Raw genomic sequence first — 19,003 nt, forward strand, 5'->3', positions numbered from 1 at the left:
CCCATAACATGGAAGCTTACCCTTGAACAACTCCTGAACCCTACAAAAATAATGAAAGCCGTGAGGGAGAGAGGTCGTGATGGATCCATGGAAAGGCAGTTGGCAGCGGCATGTGGGGCCTTGGCCATTGCCTACAGGAATTGCTCGGTATGGTGCAGCACTTCCAGGGGAAAGGAAAAGATGAGAACAAGATGCCTGATACCAAGGTGACTCAGGATAAGGCCAAAACTAAGGGGCAGACTAAGCCAACGGAGGTTGCCCCTATCCAAAGGAAGAAATATAAAGCCAAATCAGTTCGCCCAGTTGACGATGATGGAGAGTCAGGGTCTCCACAAACGGCTGCTCCAGAGCCAGAAATCATTACTGAGTCTTTATCGTACAATAACCTCCGGAATTTACGGACAGACGTTGCTCGTCGTCCGAGTGAGCCCATTCTGGCCTGGATGATCCGAGTTTGGGACTCTACAGGCGATGCTGTAAACCTTGATGGCGGTGAAGCGAGGTTCCTGAGATCTATTGCCCAAGATGTGGGCATTGAGGAGGCATTTGTGAAGGAATCGAAGCCCCTGTCTCTCTGGGCACGGCTTTTGGATGGTGTGAGGGAGAGGTTCATTTACAGAGAGTCCTTGCAGTCAGATCATTATACCAAGAACTGGAAGACCATAGAAGAAGGAATCCTACGGCTGAGAGAACTGGCATTGCTGGAAGTATTGTTTGGAAGGGATGGGCAATCTACCAACGATCCTGACAAGGTCAAGTGTACACCACAGATGTGGTGGAGCTTCACACGTATGGGGCCGTCCACACATAAAGGTTACCTGACATCCTTGCAGGCTGGGGAGAAGCGGGAGCCAGTGATGTCTGTAATAAACAAACTTCGATTGTACGACAGTATGATCGAAGGACCACTACAGGCCCGTATCTCCTCTGTAGAGACAATGATCAATGAACTCAAGGAATTAACTACGGGCTTGAAAGAGAAGATTGAGGGAAACAATTTCCATATGGCCCCAGTGAAAACCAGACACCCTCCAGCTAGAGAGAGTGGACAGACCTCACGAACTGAGTTGTGGTACTTCCTAACTGACCATGGAGAAGACATGAGACGGTGGGATAGGAAACCTACCCGTGCCCTAGCAGCCCGAGTACAAGAGCTGAAGGAGAAAGAAAAGGGGAAGTCTGCGAAAGTGAGTGCCGTACCAGTATCCTGCGGGCAGGGATCTGATCCGCTAGAGGGTTCCCCCTGTCAACATTCACAAGAGGGAAACGGTGACTGGCAGGATGAAGACGAATGTTAGAGGGGCCCTGCCTCTAGCCAGGTAGAGGCACAGGACAATCGTGTCTATCGGACTGTGTGGATCAGATGGCCTGGCACATCAGACCCACAGAAATATCAGGCTTTGGTTGATACCGGCGCTCAGTGTAGGTTAATGCCCTCGGGACATGTGGGACCAGAGACTATTTCCATTTCTGGGGTGACTGGAGGATCTCAAGAGTTGACCATGGTGGAAGCTGAGGTGAGCTTGACCGGGAAAGACTGGCAGAAACACCCCATTGTGACTGGTCTAGATGTCCCATGTATCCTGGGCATTGACTATCTCAAGAATGGGTACTTCAAGGACCCCAAGGGACATAGATGGGCTTTTGGAATAGCTGCTGTGGAGACCGAGGCGGCTAAACAGTTGAACTTGTTGCCCAGCCTCTCGGAGAGCCCTTCGGCCGTAGGGTTGCTGAAAGTCGAGGAACAGCAAGTGCTAATCGCCACTACAATAGTGCATCGCCAGCAGTACCGGATGAACCGAGACTCTGTGATCCCCATCCATAAGATGATCCGTGAGATGGAGAGCCAAGGGGTGATCAGCAAGACCCATTCACCCTTCAACAGTCCCATCTGGCCTGTGCGTAAGTCTAACGGAGAATGGAGACTGACTGTGGACTATCGTGGCCTGAATGAAGTCACCCCACTGCTGAGCGCCGCTGTTCCAGACATGTTGGAGCTCCAGTATGAGCTGGAGTCCAAGACAGCGAAGTGGTATGCCACTATTGACATTGCAAACGCATTCTTCTCCATTCCCTTAGCAGCAGAGTGTAGACCACAGTTCGCTTTCACCTGGAGGGGCGTGCAGTATACTTGGAACCGACTGCCCCAGGGGTGGAAACACAGTCCCACCATCTGTCACGGACTGATCCAGGCCACATTAGAGAAGGGTGAGGCTCCAGAACACCTGCAATACATTGATGACATCATCATATGGGGGGACACAGCAGAGGAGGTTTCCGAGAAAGGGAAGAGAATCATCCAGATCCTCCTGGGAGCCGGTTTTGCCATAAAGAAGAGTAAAGTTAAGGGACCTGCCCGAGAGATTCAGTTCTTGGGGGTGAAATGGCAAGATGGGCGTCGTCAGATTCCGACAGAAGTCATTGATAAGATCACAGCAATGGCCCCACCAACCAGCAAGAAGGAAACGCAAGCTTTTCTGGGTGCCATAGGTTTCTGGAGGATGCACATCCCGGAGTACAGTCAAATCGTAAGTCCCCTCTATCTGGTAACTCGGAAAAAGAATGATTTCCAGTGGGGCCCTGAACAGCAACAGGCATTCGAACAGATTAAACGAGAGATTGCACACGCTGTAGCCCTTGGGCCAGTCAGGACAGGGACAGATGTAAAAAATGTGCTCTATTCTGCAGCTGGGAATAAAGGTCTCTCCTGGAGCCTCTGGTAAAAGGTACCTGGTGAGACTCGAGGCCGCCCACTTGGGTTCTGGAGCCGAAGCTACAGAGGATCTGAAGCCAACTACACTCCAACAGAGAAGGAGATCCTAGCGGTTTATGAAGGAGTACAAGCTGCCTCCGAGGTGATTGGCACAGAAGAACAGCTGCTCCTGGCACCTCGACTACCAGTGCTGAACTAGATGTTTAAGGGAAAGGCACCCACCACACATCATGCCACTGATGCTACATGGAGTAAGTGGATCGCTCTGCTCACGCAGCGCGCCCGTATTGGAAATCTGAATCGCCCTGGGATCCTAGAAATCATCACAAACTGGCCGGAAGGTGAGAGTTTTGGTCTAGCAGATGAAGAGGAAGAAAAGCAGGTGGTACGGGCTGAGGAAGCCCCAGAATTCGATAAACTACCAAAAGAGGAAATGCGCTACGCCCTCTTTACTGATGGTTCCTGTCGCCTTGTAGGAATGAAACGTAAATGGAAAGCAGCTGTATGGAGCCCCACCCGACAAGTTTCAGAAGCTACTGAGGGGGAAGGAGAATCGAGCCAATTTGCAGAGCTCAAAGCTGTCCAGTTAGCATTGGACATTGCTGAACAGGAGAAGTGGCCAAAGCTTTACATCACACCGACTCATGGATGGTGGCCAATGCTCTGTGGGGATGGCTGGACAGATGGAAGAAGGCCAATTGGGAACGCAGGGGAAAACCCATCTGGGCCGCTGATACGTGGCAAGACATTGCCACCCGGACAGAGAAGCTGACTGTGAGAGTCCGCCACGTAGACGCCCATGTGCGCAAAGGCCGAGCCAATGAGGAGCACCGCAACAATGAACAGGCAGACCGAGCTGCACAAGTCAAGGTGTCCCAGGTGGACCTGGACTGGCAACACAAAGGAGAGTTGTTCCTAGCACGGTGGGCCCATGATGCCTCAGGCCATCAGGGCAGAGATGCTACCCATAGATGGGCACGAGACCGAGGGGTGGACTTAACCAAGGACATTATTTCCCAGATTATTCATGACTGCGAGTTCTGCGCTGCCATTAAACAGGCTAAGAGACTGAAGCCCCTATGGTATGGTGGACGTTGGAGTAAGTATAGGTATGGAGAGGCCTGGCAAGTTGATTACATCACACTGCCACGAACTCGCCAAGGTAAGTGCTATGTGCTTACCATGGTGGAAGCCACCACTGGATGGTTGGAGACGTATCCGGTGCCTCACGTTACCGCCCGAAATACCATCCTGGGCCTTGAAAAGCAAGTCTTGTGGCGACATGGCACCCCAGAGCGCATCGAATCAGATAACGGAACTCATTTCAAAAACAGTTTAGTTGCCACCTGGGCAGAGGAGCATGGCATCAAGTGGGTGTACCACATCCCATACCATGCAGCAGCCGCAGGGAAAGTTGAACAGCATAATGGACTATTGAAAACCACCCTGAAAGCACTGGGTGGAGGGACAGACAAGCACTGGGATCAGCATCTAGCAGAGGCTACATGGCTGGTTAACACCAGAGGCTCCATGGCTGGTTAACACCAGAGGCTCCATCAACCGAGCTGGCCCTGCCCAATCAGAGTCCCTCCACACCGTGGATGGAGACAAGGTCCCAGTGATTCACGTAAGGGGTATGTTAGGAAAAAAGGTTTGGATTAACCCTGCCTCGGGCAAACGCAAACCCATTTGTGGGATTGCTTTTGCCCAAGGGCCTGGCTGCACCTGGTGGGTGATGCAGGAAGATGGAGAAACTCGATGCATACCTCAAGGGGACCTTATTCTTGGATAAACTGACTGCAACTGTATACTTGTATCTGTATGTAACACTGTATCTGTATCTACCTATTAGTGGATATGTACATAGTTAGGATGATGCATGTACGTAGGAAGTTCAAAGATTTAATCTGATAACGTGTGAAAGCATGGGAGAGAAAATTAGGGGTGGATAATATTATGGGTTATAAATCTGAGAGAGGAATTTTCCCTTCCCCTGCTTTCCCTGTAAGAGAAACAGAGTTCGAAGGGGGGAAGGTGCCGCGGTCCGAACGGGGGAGGGGAATGGGGCTGCGACATGGCACGGATCCCAGACACAAAGGTGGGGTGCAGGTAGAATCTTTAATCCAGCGTGCACATGGGGTTTTTATCCGAAGGGAAAGGGGGCCAGAACATAGGGTGGAGCAGGAGACAGACAGGTCGGGGGACAAACCGGGATTGAGCCGTGGGCAAAACGGGGGGGGGGAAAGCACAGGAGGGACCAGGGGAGGAGAGGGCGATTGGGGGCTGTGTCCTGCCACAGCTTCTCCAGCCAGTCGGCAGAGAGGACAGAGGTGCAGGGGGGGGTGAGCAGGCCGGGGCATGCCCGGAAGATACAAATTCGGGGGAAACACACAATGTGTAAAGTCCATTCAATCGCTGTACATATTTTTCCATTTCCGGAATCGTTCCCATTCTGATTCCTGGTCCTCGACATGAAGGGAGTCGATTAACCTTACAAAGGAACTGGCCGATCAGTTAATGGGCCTTTAACTGCCGGGGGATGGGGGAATGTGGGAGACAGAGACGGGAGGACAGGAGAGACGGCGGGGGGTTCGGACCAGGACAGGGACGGGGACTGTTTCTTCGGGCATCTCCGGAGGAGGCTCTGGGAGCCAGCTCTCTTCCCTGGTTTTTTTTTCCGTCCTGGTGGGACCTGCCTGCCGATCCTACGCTGCCAGTGTCGTATCATTCCCACCGGGGCCGACGAGTTTTTGTTGCTTCTTTTCATCGGAGAGGTCTGTGCTAGCTGAAGGGCGGAGAACCTTGGAAGTACTGTCATCTGGGAACAGTGAGTCCTCTTGAGGGGGTGAACTTTTGTTTTCTCGTCTCACCCCTTCCCTCCATTGAGGAGAGGGGGTCCCCCCTCCCTGTTTCCCTCTCGGTTTCTCCTGCGGGCCGGGGCTGCTCCCTCCAGACCCCTCTGCCCACGCGGTGGCTGCCGGAGCCCACAGCGCCCCCTGCCGACCACGACAGGGTACTGCAGGCCCTGCGCCTTCCAGCGATCCCACAGCGCCCCCTGCAGGCCACCACAGGGCGCTGCAGACCCTGCACCTTCCAGTGACCCAACAACATCCCCGGTAGGTCACAATTAGGACTGTGCTAACGGACAGAGGAGTATCCATTTAGACTTGTTGTTGTTATTGTTGTTTCTTGTTACTGTTTTTGCTAACATACATATATCTTTTAATAAAGGGTTGTTATTTCTTCTGTTTTTCCACATTTTCCTCAAGTAAAGCCCCTTAATTTGACATTACAATTGCAGAGAGAGAGGAGTTTTGGTCTACCTCATAGCTCATCCTCTTTAGCAAACAGTCCAGTCTCACCGTGACTGTGACAGGGGGACAAGATGGGAAAGAGGGGAGAGGGGGAAAAGAGTGGGTGAGACCCCCAAACTGAGCAAGAAAGGGGGTGGGTCAACCGCAAAGGGAGCTGGGGGGGAGCCGGGGTTTGGGGGAACAATGGGAAAGGGGTGGGAGAGGGGAGGTGGGACAGCGGGAAAGGGGTTCCATTGGGGTGCCTTTGTGTCCCCATCCCTTGGGCCCTGGAGAGAAGGGAGCCTGGAGAGAGGGGACCAGAGCCCGCGGCTGGGGCGGTGCTGTTCATTCTGAATTCACGTCAGGTTGAACAAAGACCCGCTCCCGTGTCAGGAGCTCTTGTGTTTTCTTGTAGCCAACACTTCCAGGAGCTCCCCCCACATTCCCAAAGTCCTGCCAGGCGCTGGTTCACAAGGCCCAGCACAGCCCCCCAATCCCCCCAGTGCCCCCCAAAGCTCGTTGCGGGGGTGGGATAGAACAGGAGAGCCGGGCTGGGCCCGGGTAGAGGCCGGGAAGGGAACAAAGAATGGTCTCGGGGCTTGGATCCCATGTTGGTGCTGCCACGGGTCTAGGTCGGAGCTGGGAAACAGGGACGGGAAAGAGAGAAGAGAAAGAGGGGAGAAAGAGGCAGAGGAAAGAGAGAGAACAACGAAAGCGAGGGGACCCGATCCACTCCCTTTTCTTGTTAAAGAGACTTCTGGGGCGTTGTGTTCCCTTGGGCACATCCCACCCTTCCCCAGGGAGTGAGTAGGGTGGGCTGAGCCCGAGTCTCAAGGTGGAGCAGGGAGTTCATAGAACCAGAGAATGGGCTGAGTTGGGAGGGTCAGGATCATCGAGTACAACTCCTGGCCCTGCACAGGACACCCCAAGAATCTCATCCTGTGCCCGAGAGCATTGTCCAAATGCTTCTTGAGCTCAGACAGGCCTGGTACTGTGACCACTTCCCTGGGAAGCCTATTCCAGTCCTCAGTCACCCTCTGGGGGAAAAAACCTTTTCCTAACATCCCACCTAAACCTTCCTGACTCAGCTCCAGCTGTAGAGTCCTGTCACTAGTCACAAGAGTGAAGAGATCAGTACCTGCTGCTCCACTGCCCCTCAGGAGAATGTTAAAGACCCCACTGAGGTCTGACCTCAGTGGCCTTTCCTCCAGGCTGATCAAACCAAGTACCCTCAGCCGCTCCTCATAAGGCCTTCCCTCCAGATCCTTCCCCATCCTCAGGGCCTTCTTTGGATGCTCCGTTATGACTTCATGTCTTTTTTATATTGTGGTGCCCCAAAGTGCCTCAGAACTTGAGGTGAGGTCGCCCCAGTGCAGAGTAGGACAATTCCCTCCCTGGTCCAGCTGGCAACGCTGGGCCTGATGCCCCTCAGGACAGGGTTGGTCCTCCTGGCTGCCAGGGCACTCCTGACTCATGGCCAACTGGTCACCAACCAGGACCCCCAGGGCCCTTTCCTGCAGCTGTTCTCCAGCCTCTTGTTCCCAGTCTATACACACAGCCAGGGTTGCCTGGAGGAGGAGGAGGAGCAGGTGGAGGAAGAATGCAGCAGGAGGAGGAGTAGTGGGAGGAAGAGCAGGGATAGCAGAGGAAAAGGAGCAGGAAGGCCGCTGTTCTGCTGCTAACTGTATCTGCAGCCCCTCTGTCCTGGTTAGAACAGCTGGGACCGACTCATCACTGAATGGGTATAGCCCAAACTGTGTATTCTATAGCCCTCCATGCCATTTCCCAGAAACTGTTGTCAGTAGAGGCCTGCGAGGTGGGGGGGGGATGTTCCTGAGCACCCTCATATCCTTTTATGGAATGAGCACCCTCATACCCTTTTATGGAATTCCCCGCTCTGAGGGAAGGACTAAACACCCTTTTATGAAATTCCCCACTCTGAGGGGAGGACTGAACATTCCTGCCTGAACTGAAGAGTATAAAACCTGGATTTTCGGAACCTTTTTACCACTCGTGGGATCCAGAGGAGGACTACAGCTCATCGCTCTCAACTGGAGCTCATCGCTCTCAACTACAGCTCATCGCTCTCAACCAGACTGCAGTTCACAACCACCCTCAACCGGACTACAATCACCACTTTTGGTTGGACTGCAACAGCTCTCCCACCAGCAGGTTTTTCCCCTCTCCCTTTGCTTTGAACTCAAGGGGGGACCAAGGTAGCACCACTTTGTTTGTGCCCCGGGGTGCTGGGTTGTACATTTGGGCTTTGTGGGTTAGTGCCTGTTGCTTGTCTGTGTGGTCGTACTTATTGTATTATTTTATTAAATTGTTATTCTGACTTGTAATCTCTCTTTGAGTTGACTCGGTTTCCTCTGCTGGTTAACTTTCAAACCAGCACACCCTCCACCCCCGGGAGCATCACCCCTCCCACCTGCATCCCGAAGGTGACTGGGGAGGGGGAGCTCCCCAAATGTCTTGGGGGATTTCTGGGGGTTTTTCGGGGGAGACGTTTGGGTCTTTGAAGACTCCAAAATGAGCCGCAAATGCCCCTGGGGGGGATATTGAGGTTCCCATTAGGTGTTTTTTGAGGGTCCACAAAAAACTGCCGGCAGAGTCCCGGCATTGGGCAGGAGGATGTGTGTCCCCCCCGTGGGTGCCTGGATGTTCTTGGTGTTCCTGGGTCAGGCCCTTCATTGCCAGCCTGGAGCACGGAGAGGGGGGACCCCTGGGACCCTGAAATGGGGGTCCCGGAGAGGGGACCCTCAGGAAACCCAGCAGTCTGGAGAGGGGACACCGCAGAAAGGGAAGACCCCTGTGGCACCAAAGTAGGGATTCCTGAGAGGGGAGATCCCTAGTATTCCCAGGATCCCCAGCAACGTGAAGCAGGAAGGACCCCAGAGAGGGGGGAACCCCCGGACTCTTTGCACCATGTAGCAGAGAATGAGCGGAGAAGGTACCCCTGGGACCCTCAAAACCCCCAGCGTCCATAAACAGGGAGACCCCAGAGAAGGACTACCCCCAGAATCCCAAAGGGAGCAGACTAGAGAGGAGGGACCCCTGTGTTTCACAGCACCCCTTACAACCTGGAGACGGGGAACTCCCAGAACCCCAAAGTGGAGAGACCAGAGAGGGGGAACTCCTTGGGAGAGATTTATTTCACTGAATCTTGAATTTTTGGAGTTTTTGGGGGTGAATCTTGGTGTTTTGGAGGGTTTTTTGGCTACATCTTGATATTTGGGGATTTTTTTTTTGATGGTTCTTCATATTTTGAAGGTTTTTTTTTGATAAGTATTGATGATTTGGAGGGGTTTTTAGCTGAATCATAACCTTTTGGGATTTTTGGGGCTGTGTCGGTGTTTTGGGGATATTTGTTGGGCTGAATCTTGGTGTTTTGCAGGTTTTTGTGGACACAAGATGCCTGGTGACTTCTAGAGATGGACTTGGGCAGGAGGAACCTCCAACTCACAGCTTGTTTTTCCCCCAAAATAGGATTTCTCCTTCCCAAAGCTTGGCAAAATAGAGGAGGAGGCTGCGAGGAAGAGGAAGATGCCATAGAACCCCCAGGCAGGTGAGGAGGAAGTCGGTGGCCCTTTGCCCGTGTTTTGTCCTGTATCTCCCAGTTCATTCTGAGTAGGAGATGCCCCTGGTTTTCCAGAGGGAATTGGCCATGGCTTTGGGGACAGTGGTGCAAATGGAGCCCAAGTGCATGAGGGAGAGGTGGAGCAGAAAGAAGACCCTGGGGGTGTGCAGGTGGTGGTGGCTGGCTACGGCACTGAGGATGAGGCTGTTGCCCAGGAGGGCAGCCAGGGAGATGCCCAGGAAGGAGCAGAATTGCAAGAGCTGCAGCACTCGCATGCCAGGAAGAGGAAGTGGGGGATGGAGTTGCTGTTTGACATGAGCTTCCTCCGAGTATCAGGAACTGTCCAAGGAGGAAAAGGTAGTGAAACTCTGGGGACAGATTTCCTAGACCAAAACCCATGAATTGCTCTGAGCATCTACTCTCATCCCAAGTATCTGCAGTCACACATATGTGGATTCTGGACTGTAGAATATAGGCTTAGCATGACTTTAAGGTGATTTCTTCTGAATTTTGTAATTATTTTTTCACTGTCAGGTCTGACAACTCTGTCACAGTGACACAAGGGGCATTGTGGAACCAAACGAACCCTGAGACATTTCAGAATCCCATGTTTCTTGGGTCTCTCTGAGCTGGAGTTCATTGTCTCACTGCAGTGCTGTGCTTTGCATTGGAAGCTACAAAGGGGTTAATGACCCCAGTGCCTTGGCAAATGCTGAACAGGGCTGGCACAGCACCCGCATTGTCATCTTACTCCCTTGAATCAGGGACAACATCATGGGAGGGGATACAGACAGTCCAGTTGAGCCAAATGGACCAAAGGGACATTGTAGAACATATGACGTCAGTTCAGCTACAGAAGCTCAGGAAAGGAACAAGAAAGGGGGGGAATCCATTTTTTTACAATACTTGCCTTCTGAGCGGCCTCTCTTTGTGGTGAAACCCTGCTTCCCATGAAGTGGCCAGGCATGGTTACTGACGGGAAGTAGAGGACAAATGTCTTCTTTACTTTCCTCTTCACTTATGCATGCACAAACTTTGGCTTTTGCTTTAGTAAAGTGCCTGATCTCAAGGTAGAAGTCATTTTCCATCTTTTTCTCTCTCTCCTTTCTGATTGGGAAGGGCAGTGATAGAGCAGCTTGGTAGGCACCTGGCATCCAGACAAGGTCAACCCACTGCAACATTGCAGGGCCCCATGCAACAAAAGGACTACTGGGACACTGGGGAACGCAAAAAAATCAAGTGACCGGCGTGACACTACCCTGCATCACGGAAGCAAATGTTCCCTGGGAAACTACAGAAAACCAGGGAATTAACGGACGTCGTTGGGAAGTGCGGGACCTCATGGGACTAAACAAACCCTGGGGTCTTTTTGGAACCTCATGGAATCGAAGTGATAAATCAAAAGAATTAAACCCAATGATCAGAAACCATTGGATTGAACATTTCTTTAATATGCCAGTTGGGGATTCATGGGGGTACTCCTCCATGCACTAATCAAAGAATCAGTATAAATTTCAGAACATGAATACAGTGATACTTGATAGACACCCCCCCCATTAACAAGCAGTCCATACTTATGATTTTGGGGTCAAATAGCATCTGGGATTGGATTCGTAGATCAAGACAGCCATCTAGCCTCCGTTTCTTCTGAGTGGGGCAGGCATTTTTGCAGAGTGATCTTCTCGCTTAGCAGGCCTCGTAGCATCTCTGCTTGATCTGTCCGACATCTAACAGCCTAACTAAATATTCTAGGACCAACTGAGGCATGCGTCTTAGAATTTCCCATTTGCTTAAACAATGAAGAATTGACTTTCTTCTTAACAGAATAATCTGTTATTAAACAAGTTTTCTGAGGCATATAACCTAATTTCTTGAAGATTGGCATACGATACACACTCTATTAGTTTTCACGTATCATCTACATTCTCTCTCCTAAAACTAATTGTAGTCTTAAAAGAAAAGACCGCTACCACGCCAAGAAAGCAAATCCCTTTTTTGATTAGGATTTTTATCTAAGAAAAAGCCTCTGATTTACTATGTCATTTAGAAAGGAGATCCTCTCTCATTTCCGTACCATTGGGAAAATATGGGGCCTCATGTAACACATGGAACACTGAACACTGCAGATTCCCGTGGAATCAATGGACCATTTTGACACTCTAGGGCCTCATGGAAGAGGGAGGCCCTGCAGAGAGACCTCAAATCAGAGGTTTGGGTAATCATCAACCAGATGCGCAGGGTTGGCCGCCGCGACCCTGGGGGCTGTCGCGCAGGTCCCACGATATTGCCGTCCTGCCTGTTACGTTCTCCACAGAGATCTGCCCCAGAACTATCCTCTCGTCTGATCCACCCTCTGCTCCAAAAGTTCTTCCCTCGGAAGACTCATCGCTCTTTTCTTTGTCCAGGCTTTCCTCTTTCCTTTATTTACACTCTGTCCTTTAGAGAACTCCTGCAGCCCATCCTTCCCCTATCCTTCTTTTCTGCTTCTCTTTGCTGTGCTTAGTCCCGTAACTTTCCATTCTTCAGTGACTCGACCAATCCACCTCTCTTTCCTGCGCTCATCTCTCCAGCAAATAATAATGGACACTTCCACTACTTCACACATTGACATCCTCTTAAATTTATTCTCTGTATGGTCTTGACTCCTTCCGTACCCTTTTTTCTGGGAAACAACACCCTGTGCAAAAAGCACTTCCGAAGACTTTTCTTCTTTATCTCCCCGCCACAGTGTCTGCAGACAGAGTAGATGTGCAGCAGGACCCATTGATAGAGAAATCAATGCTAAAATGTCCAGAGAGCTACGGACTTCTGCGGGATGGCTGTCGGTGTCGGGAGAGAGTCTTTGGAAGGTCCACTGACTCTCCGGGACCCCTCATGGGGAGGTGGTCCTCTCTTTCTGCTCCCTGGCGGACGCGGAATAATTGACACCGTATTCTTTGGAGTTTTAATAGCATTTTCTTAGTATTACACAACTCGGTTAATTGGTTCTACAGCGGAGAAAAAGAGTACCCTAAGAAAATAAGACTTTTCAGTCCTGCACAGAGTACAGCCTTGTAAGAGGATTCCTGATTGCCAAGAGATATACGCAGCAAAGAGCAACGCAAATCTTGGCATTCTGCAGTCAGTTGCAATATGTGACCCTATATTGTCCTGAGGCACCGTCTTCTGGATACTCTGATCCACTGCAGGCTGGCACCGTCATTCTGTGATTAATGAAGATCTTTCTCTTTGTATAGGAGGAGGGTTCTGGCCTTGTCTTGAGTGTGGAAAGGACACATTCAGGTTCCACAAGACTTGGACTGTCACTGGTAAAGGATCTGAACACTACATTTCGGATGTTTGCTGAAGAATATGTGAAGGCAGAGAGTGCCACAGAGAGAGGTGCAGCCAAGCCAGACAAAGGTTTAGAGGTGTTGAGAGAGGAGAAAAAAAACACTTAAAAAGGAAGACCTCCAACCATGTGACCCTGGGCTCAGGAAAGATGGTTGCAGGACGATCCTTCATTAACCTCTCAGTACAAATGCAGACTGCTAACATTCCTGTAAATGTGTTATCTCTGCTCTGATGCCTAAGAGGGCAGAACCATGTCAGGAGCACACAGGCATATGGAAAGACTGTGAAAGCCCCAGAACTCTCCACGTGCCTAGAAATATCATTTATATATTGAGGTGGTGCAGCATTTCTACTGGAATGCTCTTACTCTTCGCATTATCATCAATCAATCTTTATTCACTTCACCATAAGTGTTTTGCAGAGGAAAAGCTATTTTTGACGTAATCAAATTTAAAATATATTTCCTGAAGTGTGATAGGTACCTGGGATCACCCTGGAGTTGATCAAGAGAAGGGGTTGGGAGTAATTGTCTGCATCTACCAAACCCCCAAACTTTCAGCTGCCCTTTCTGATGGGCTATCCCATCCCCACCACTAGCAGGCAGCACTCTGGTCGTTGCTACCTGTGCTCCCTGCATGTGCGTGAGGGGCGTCTTCCTGCTCCCTGCTCATACCTCAGCACATTCCCTAGGGAATATTATGTCCTTGCCACCGTTGGAGCTGGGATATCCAGATTCACTGCTGGAACCACCTTCCTCTCTCTTACTCTGCATTTCCCCAGCAGAGTAAGGCAGAGCCAGAGACCCTAAACTGCAACCCAGTAGGGCTCATTTCCCTTTCCTGTGGAACTGGGACAGAGGAATTCCTCCCAGGTAGATGAGGAAGAGCCAGCCAGAGAGCTGCGGACGGGAAGATGTGAAAGGGGCAGCAGAGAAAAATAACGGAGAACCAAAAACCCAGCAGTGGGTGTGCAGGAGACTAGGTGACTGCATCTGGGAAGGGCAGGACTTAAACACTGTTCTCTGACCGGGAAGAGCCCCTGCCAATGAGTGAGGCCCCAGAGTCAGGCAATGCTCAGAAAGACATCGGTTGAGAGAACCAGAGGGGTTGCTGCGTGGGGAGGGAGAAAACCAAAGAGAACTGTTCAGGCACTGAAAGAACAATCCATTTCTCTGCAGTCCTTCTTCTTTTTCTCTTCAAGAGAGTCGTTTCTGGCAACTGCCATGTCTCGAGAAAGGGTGGTGATTTCTGGACCTCTCAGAAAACAGGTAGGTTGTTCTCAGCATGAATTTTGCCTATCTCGTCCTCACTTTCTGCCTGGGTCACTTCTTTTCTCTATCCCGGCTTTTCATCAAAGCATCCTTCTTCCTCCCAGAAAGCACTCAAAAACCTTTTCAGAGCCCGATGGGAAATACCACTGAATAGAGAAAAATCGTTGCCAATTTCGTACTTGCTCTCTTGTATATGTTCAGTCCAGGTGATCTTACTTATGTAGTGAAATGAGGAGAGCAAGAAGAGAAAGCTCCGGCCCCTCCTCTCTCTGTTATCCCCTTCAACCTCTCTCTTTATCCTTCTCCCTTCTCTTCCACATACTGGCACCAGAAGACAGCTCGGCTATATCTGTAGTTCCACATTTCTCCTTTTCTAAAGAAAATCAGGAGAGTTGTTCAAATCTTCAACAGGCCTATCAAGCTCTCATCTCACTAACATTAATAATGCGTCCCATTTTGCCTCCAGGCTGCCTCTGCTCCGACTTCCAGTTTTCCCCAGGATGGCAAAACATGCAGGGCTCCGTGTTTGCAGGATAAGCATTGTGTGGTCTCAGGGAGTGAAGAACTCCGAGATTAAAGAACGCTCAGAATTTACGGTGGTGACAGAGATGGGAAAGAGAAAGAAGTTTTTGGTTGTGCCTCTGAGTGCCCCTAAACTCGATGCAGATATGCTGGTTCCAGCACATTCAGCTCATGTACGACAGGCTCTTCCCACGTCCTCTAAGCAAGAGGAGTAGGAAGAGGGACAGAGGAGAGTTCACTTACGGAGACCGCATCTCCCTGAAGTCCAAAGCAGCTAGGAGATGCCATTCCACGTCCGAGTTTTCTCTAGGGAAGGTGCTCCTCTCACGCACTGCCTAGCCGTAGCACTGGTGCCACAGCCCCCGACAAAACCCCAAGTGGTGTTTGCCTCCAGCAGAAGCACTCCTGCTGCCAGCAGGGATGCTGCCCGGGACAGGCCAGGAGAGGCTGAACCCGGGGTGCTGAGACCGGAGGGATAATCTGCCTGTGGTGCCCCACACTATTCTCCTGAGAGAGTACCGTGAAGGACAACACAGGGGTCTCCACGTGCCAACAGAGGAGAGATGTGAGAGAACAGACCGTGGCAGTGAAAGGAACTTATGACATGTCAGTATTGAGCTCCCCGATACAACATGCAGCTGTGCCATTCAATCCGTTCCCGCCTCCTCCGCGGTGAAGGGAGGAAGGGTAAGGAAGGTAGAGGAAGGAGAGGAGGCAGCATGCCCTGAGAAGAGAGTCGGAGCTGGCAGGGGCAGTGAGACGCCAGGAGGCCTATCAGTGACTGCGGTGCTGGCGGGGAGCGGACCTGGCAGCAGGAGTATTTCTACTGGGGACAAAGAATACTTCCATTTTATTCTGGGACTGTGGCACCTGTACTACGGCGAGGCACTGCGTGGGAGAAGCACTTTCCCTTCAAAAAGTTCGAAATTTTTATGGCATGTCCCTTCTTCTTTGCACAAATGGAGATGCAGTCTTTATGAGGAGATCTGTGCTGTACCCCTCATCCTGCTCAGAAGAGCAAGGAACAATCAGTCATACATGAATTTTATATCCTGAACCAGAAAGAGGGAGCCCTGCATATGTTGACAGCATGGGGAAAGCTGGAAACCGTGCAGGAGGCAACCGATAGGCAGAATATTTCGAATTATTAATGTTAGTTAGATGATAGCGTGAAAGGACAAAGGCACGTTCAGGGTACTACTTGCGCTGCACTCTCCTCTGCACGTCACGTGCAACACGCCTGTGACATGGCAGTCTCATGGCTGTGCTGTGTGTAGTACTGGAACCCCAGCTTTTTATAAAGGTGTACTTTACTCCGCTCTACAACCAATTAATCGAGATGTGTATTTCTAAGAAAATCCCCTTAAAGCTCCAAAGAATACAGTGTCGATTACTCTGCTTCCGCCAGGGAGTAGAAATAGAGTGCCACGTCCCCATTACGGGTCCCGGAGAGCCAGCGGACGGTCCCGCGACCATCTCCCCAAAAAAACAACCACCCCGCAGACACCCACAGCTCTCTGGACCCTTTAGCAGCCCATGTCAGGAGCTCGGGGCTGTAGTCAGGGAGCTGCCGGTAGAAATGGATAAAAACAGCCATCCGCATTTTTGTGTGTGAGCACTTTATGGTGATTTCAGTGTCCTCGGTTTTCTCTATCGATGGGTCCTGTTGCACCTGGACTCTACCTGCAGACACTGGTGGAGAGATGAAAAAATGGATTCCCCCCCTTTCCTGTTCCTTTCCTGAACTTCTGTAGCTGAACTGACGTCATATATTCTACAATATCCCTTTTGTCCATTTGGCTCAACTGGACTGTCTGTATCCCCTCCCATGATTTTGTCCCTGATTCAAGGGAGGAAGATGACAACGCGGATGCTGTGCCAGCCCTGTTGAGCAGTTGCCAAGGCACTGGGGTGGTTAATCCCTTTGTAGCTCCCAATGCAAAGCAGAGTACTGCAGCGAGAAAATGAACTCCAGCTCAGAGAGACCCAAGAAACATGGGATTCTGAAATGTCTCAGGGTTCCTTTGGTTCCACGATGCCCCCTGTGTCACTGTGACAGAGCTGTCAGACCTGGCAGTAGAAAAATAAATCAAAAAAATCAAAAGAAATCATCTTAAAGTCATGCTAAACCTATATTCTACAGTCCAGAATCCACATATGTGTGACTGCAGATACTTGGGATGAGGACAGATATTCAGAGGAATTCATGGGCTTTGGTCTAGGAAATCCGTCCCCAGAGTTTCACTGCCTTTTCCTCCTTGGACAGTTCCTGATACCCGCAGGAAGCTCATGTGAAACAGCAGTTTCATTTCCCTCTTTCTCTTCCTAGCATGCGAGGGCTGCAGTTCTTGCACTTCTGCTTCTTCCTGGGCATCTCCCTGGCTGCCCTCCTGGGCAACGGCCTCATCCTCAGCGCCGTAGCCTACCATCACGACCTGCACAAATTCTGGGACTTCTTTCGGCTCCACCTCTCCCTCACGCACCTGTACTGCATCTGCACCACTGTCCCCAAAGCCATGGTCAATTCCCTCTGGAAAACCAGGGGCATCTCCTACTCAGGATAAGCTGTACAGGTCTTTTTTGCTTCGCTTCTTGATCACAGCCGAGTTTGCCCTTCTCACCATCATGTCCTACGACCACTACGTGGCCATCTGCAAAGCCCTGCACTACAGGAAACTCCTGGGCAGTAGAGCTTGTACGCAAGTGGCAATAGCTGCCTGGGTCACTGGGAGGAGAGTCTGACTCTGGGGTAACAGGAGCTGAGCAGACCAGACATGCAGTCACTGTCCCTGTCCTCTATTTCCTCCCTTTCTTTTTGCAGGACCAGAAACGACTGTGCTGCTCTGCTGGGCTGGGGCGGGGCGGGGAGATGGGGGGACCAGGGAGGGGTTGGACTGGGCAGTTCCAGTGAGTAGAAAACGCCAATATTCATCTGAAGTGGAGGAATGGGTAGGGAGGGAGCACTACAGGGCTGAGGTGACTCCAGGCTCTGGGAGTGGCAGTAGGAACCAAGGGAGACACTACCTCTTCTGCAATGAACTGTCTGTGTGTGTTCGAGGGAAGGACTCGTGTCTCTGAACATCAGAAATCCATTGATGACTTCCCTGTCAGCACTCCATCCGAATGTCTGTGCACTCCCTTTGGCCTGAGAGAAACCTACCTGTTGGCAGGGCAATTTCTCTTTTTGCAGGTGGAACAGGGCAGATAAACAAAAAACAGATGGATCCAGCAGAACTGATACTGCCTCTGTCAAAAAGAGAGTAGAGGTCGAAATCTCTTCAAGAAGCTGCTTGCAGAAGCACTGTAAGTTCCAAATTACAGTTCAGGAGTCTCGGTGACAAGTACAACACGAGAGCTCCTTTCCCATTTCTCACCCCCCAGATTCCTCAGGAGGAGGAAACTGAAAACACTGACTCTGAAAAACTTCTTTTCTTCCTAATGATTATACTTTGCCCTTCCAATTTTAAAAGTTCCCTTGGAAATATACTGGTGTGATTTGAATCTGGGAGCAGCCCTGACCTCACACAGCACTCATCCAACGCTGGGAAGACATTGCCGGGATCCTGTTGGTGTTCCCGCCACCCACCGACAGCTTCTCCCTGCAGAGGTTTGGGCAACTACCTAGGCAAGCAGCAAGGTCCCTGCCCTGGCACGAAGAACCCCGGAGCACAGGGACTCTGCTCTGCAGGACAGCCCCGGGTACCCCTGGCTGCACACCCACCTTCCCACCCCGTAGTCATCCCTGGGAGAAGGAGCCTACCTGCGCTGTCCCTCTGACGGTGCTGAACGGAAGACCTGTCCTGGAGAATATCCTCCTCCTGTGCAACAGAGAAACTGGGAGACTCCTGACAGATGTGCAAGGCTGTGGGATGTGGTAGCTCCGGGAAATCAAGCGGCACTACCCTGCACCTGTAGACTCACTCTGCAGAGGAGTGTGAAGTCGTGTCCTCAAGGGAAGTCTCAGCTGAACACCTCCCATCTTTCCGCTACCAGGAGCTCCTTGTGTGCCAGGAGCCCGGCCCAGCTGAGCAGCACAGGAAGACCCAAAGGCAGTCATTTCTCTGCCCCTCTGGGTTCCCCGCAGGTATCCTCCCAGACTGAAGGAAACAAGGATGTTCCCTCTTCTCACCTCTTCAGTGACACTTCTTTCCAGCAGTGACATTTCTCCCCTTAGAAAATTAACAAGGTATGATGAACACTTTTCTAGTTTCATCATTAAGCAGGACACCAGAAGAGTGACAGCAAAGGATCTAATAACTCCCTGGCACAGGGAGTCACACATTTCCCTCGCG

This window comes from Chiroxiphia lanceolata, chromosome 15 (assembly GCF_009829145.1).
Source record: "Chiroxiphia lanceolata isolate bChiLan1 chromosome 15, bChiLan1.pri, whole genome shotgun sequence".
Classification (NCBI taxonomy): Eukaryota; Metazoa; Chordata; class Aves; order Passeriformes; family Pipridae; genus Chiroxiphia; species Chiroxiphia lanceolata.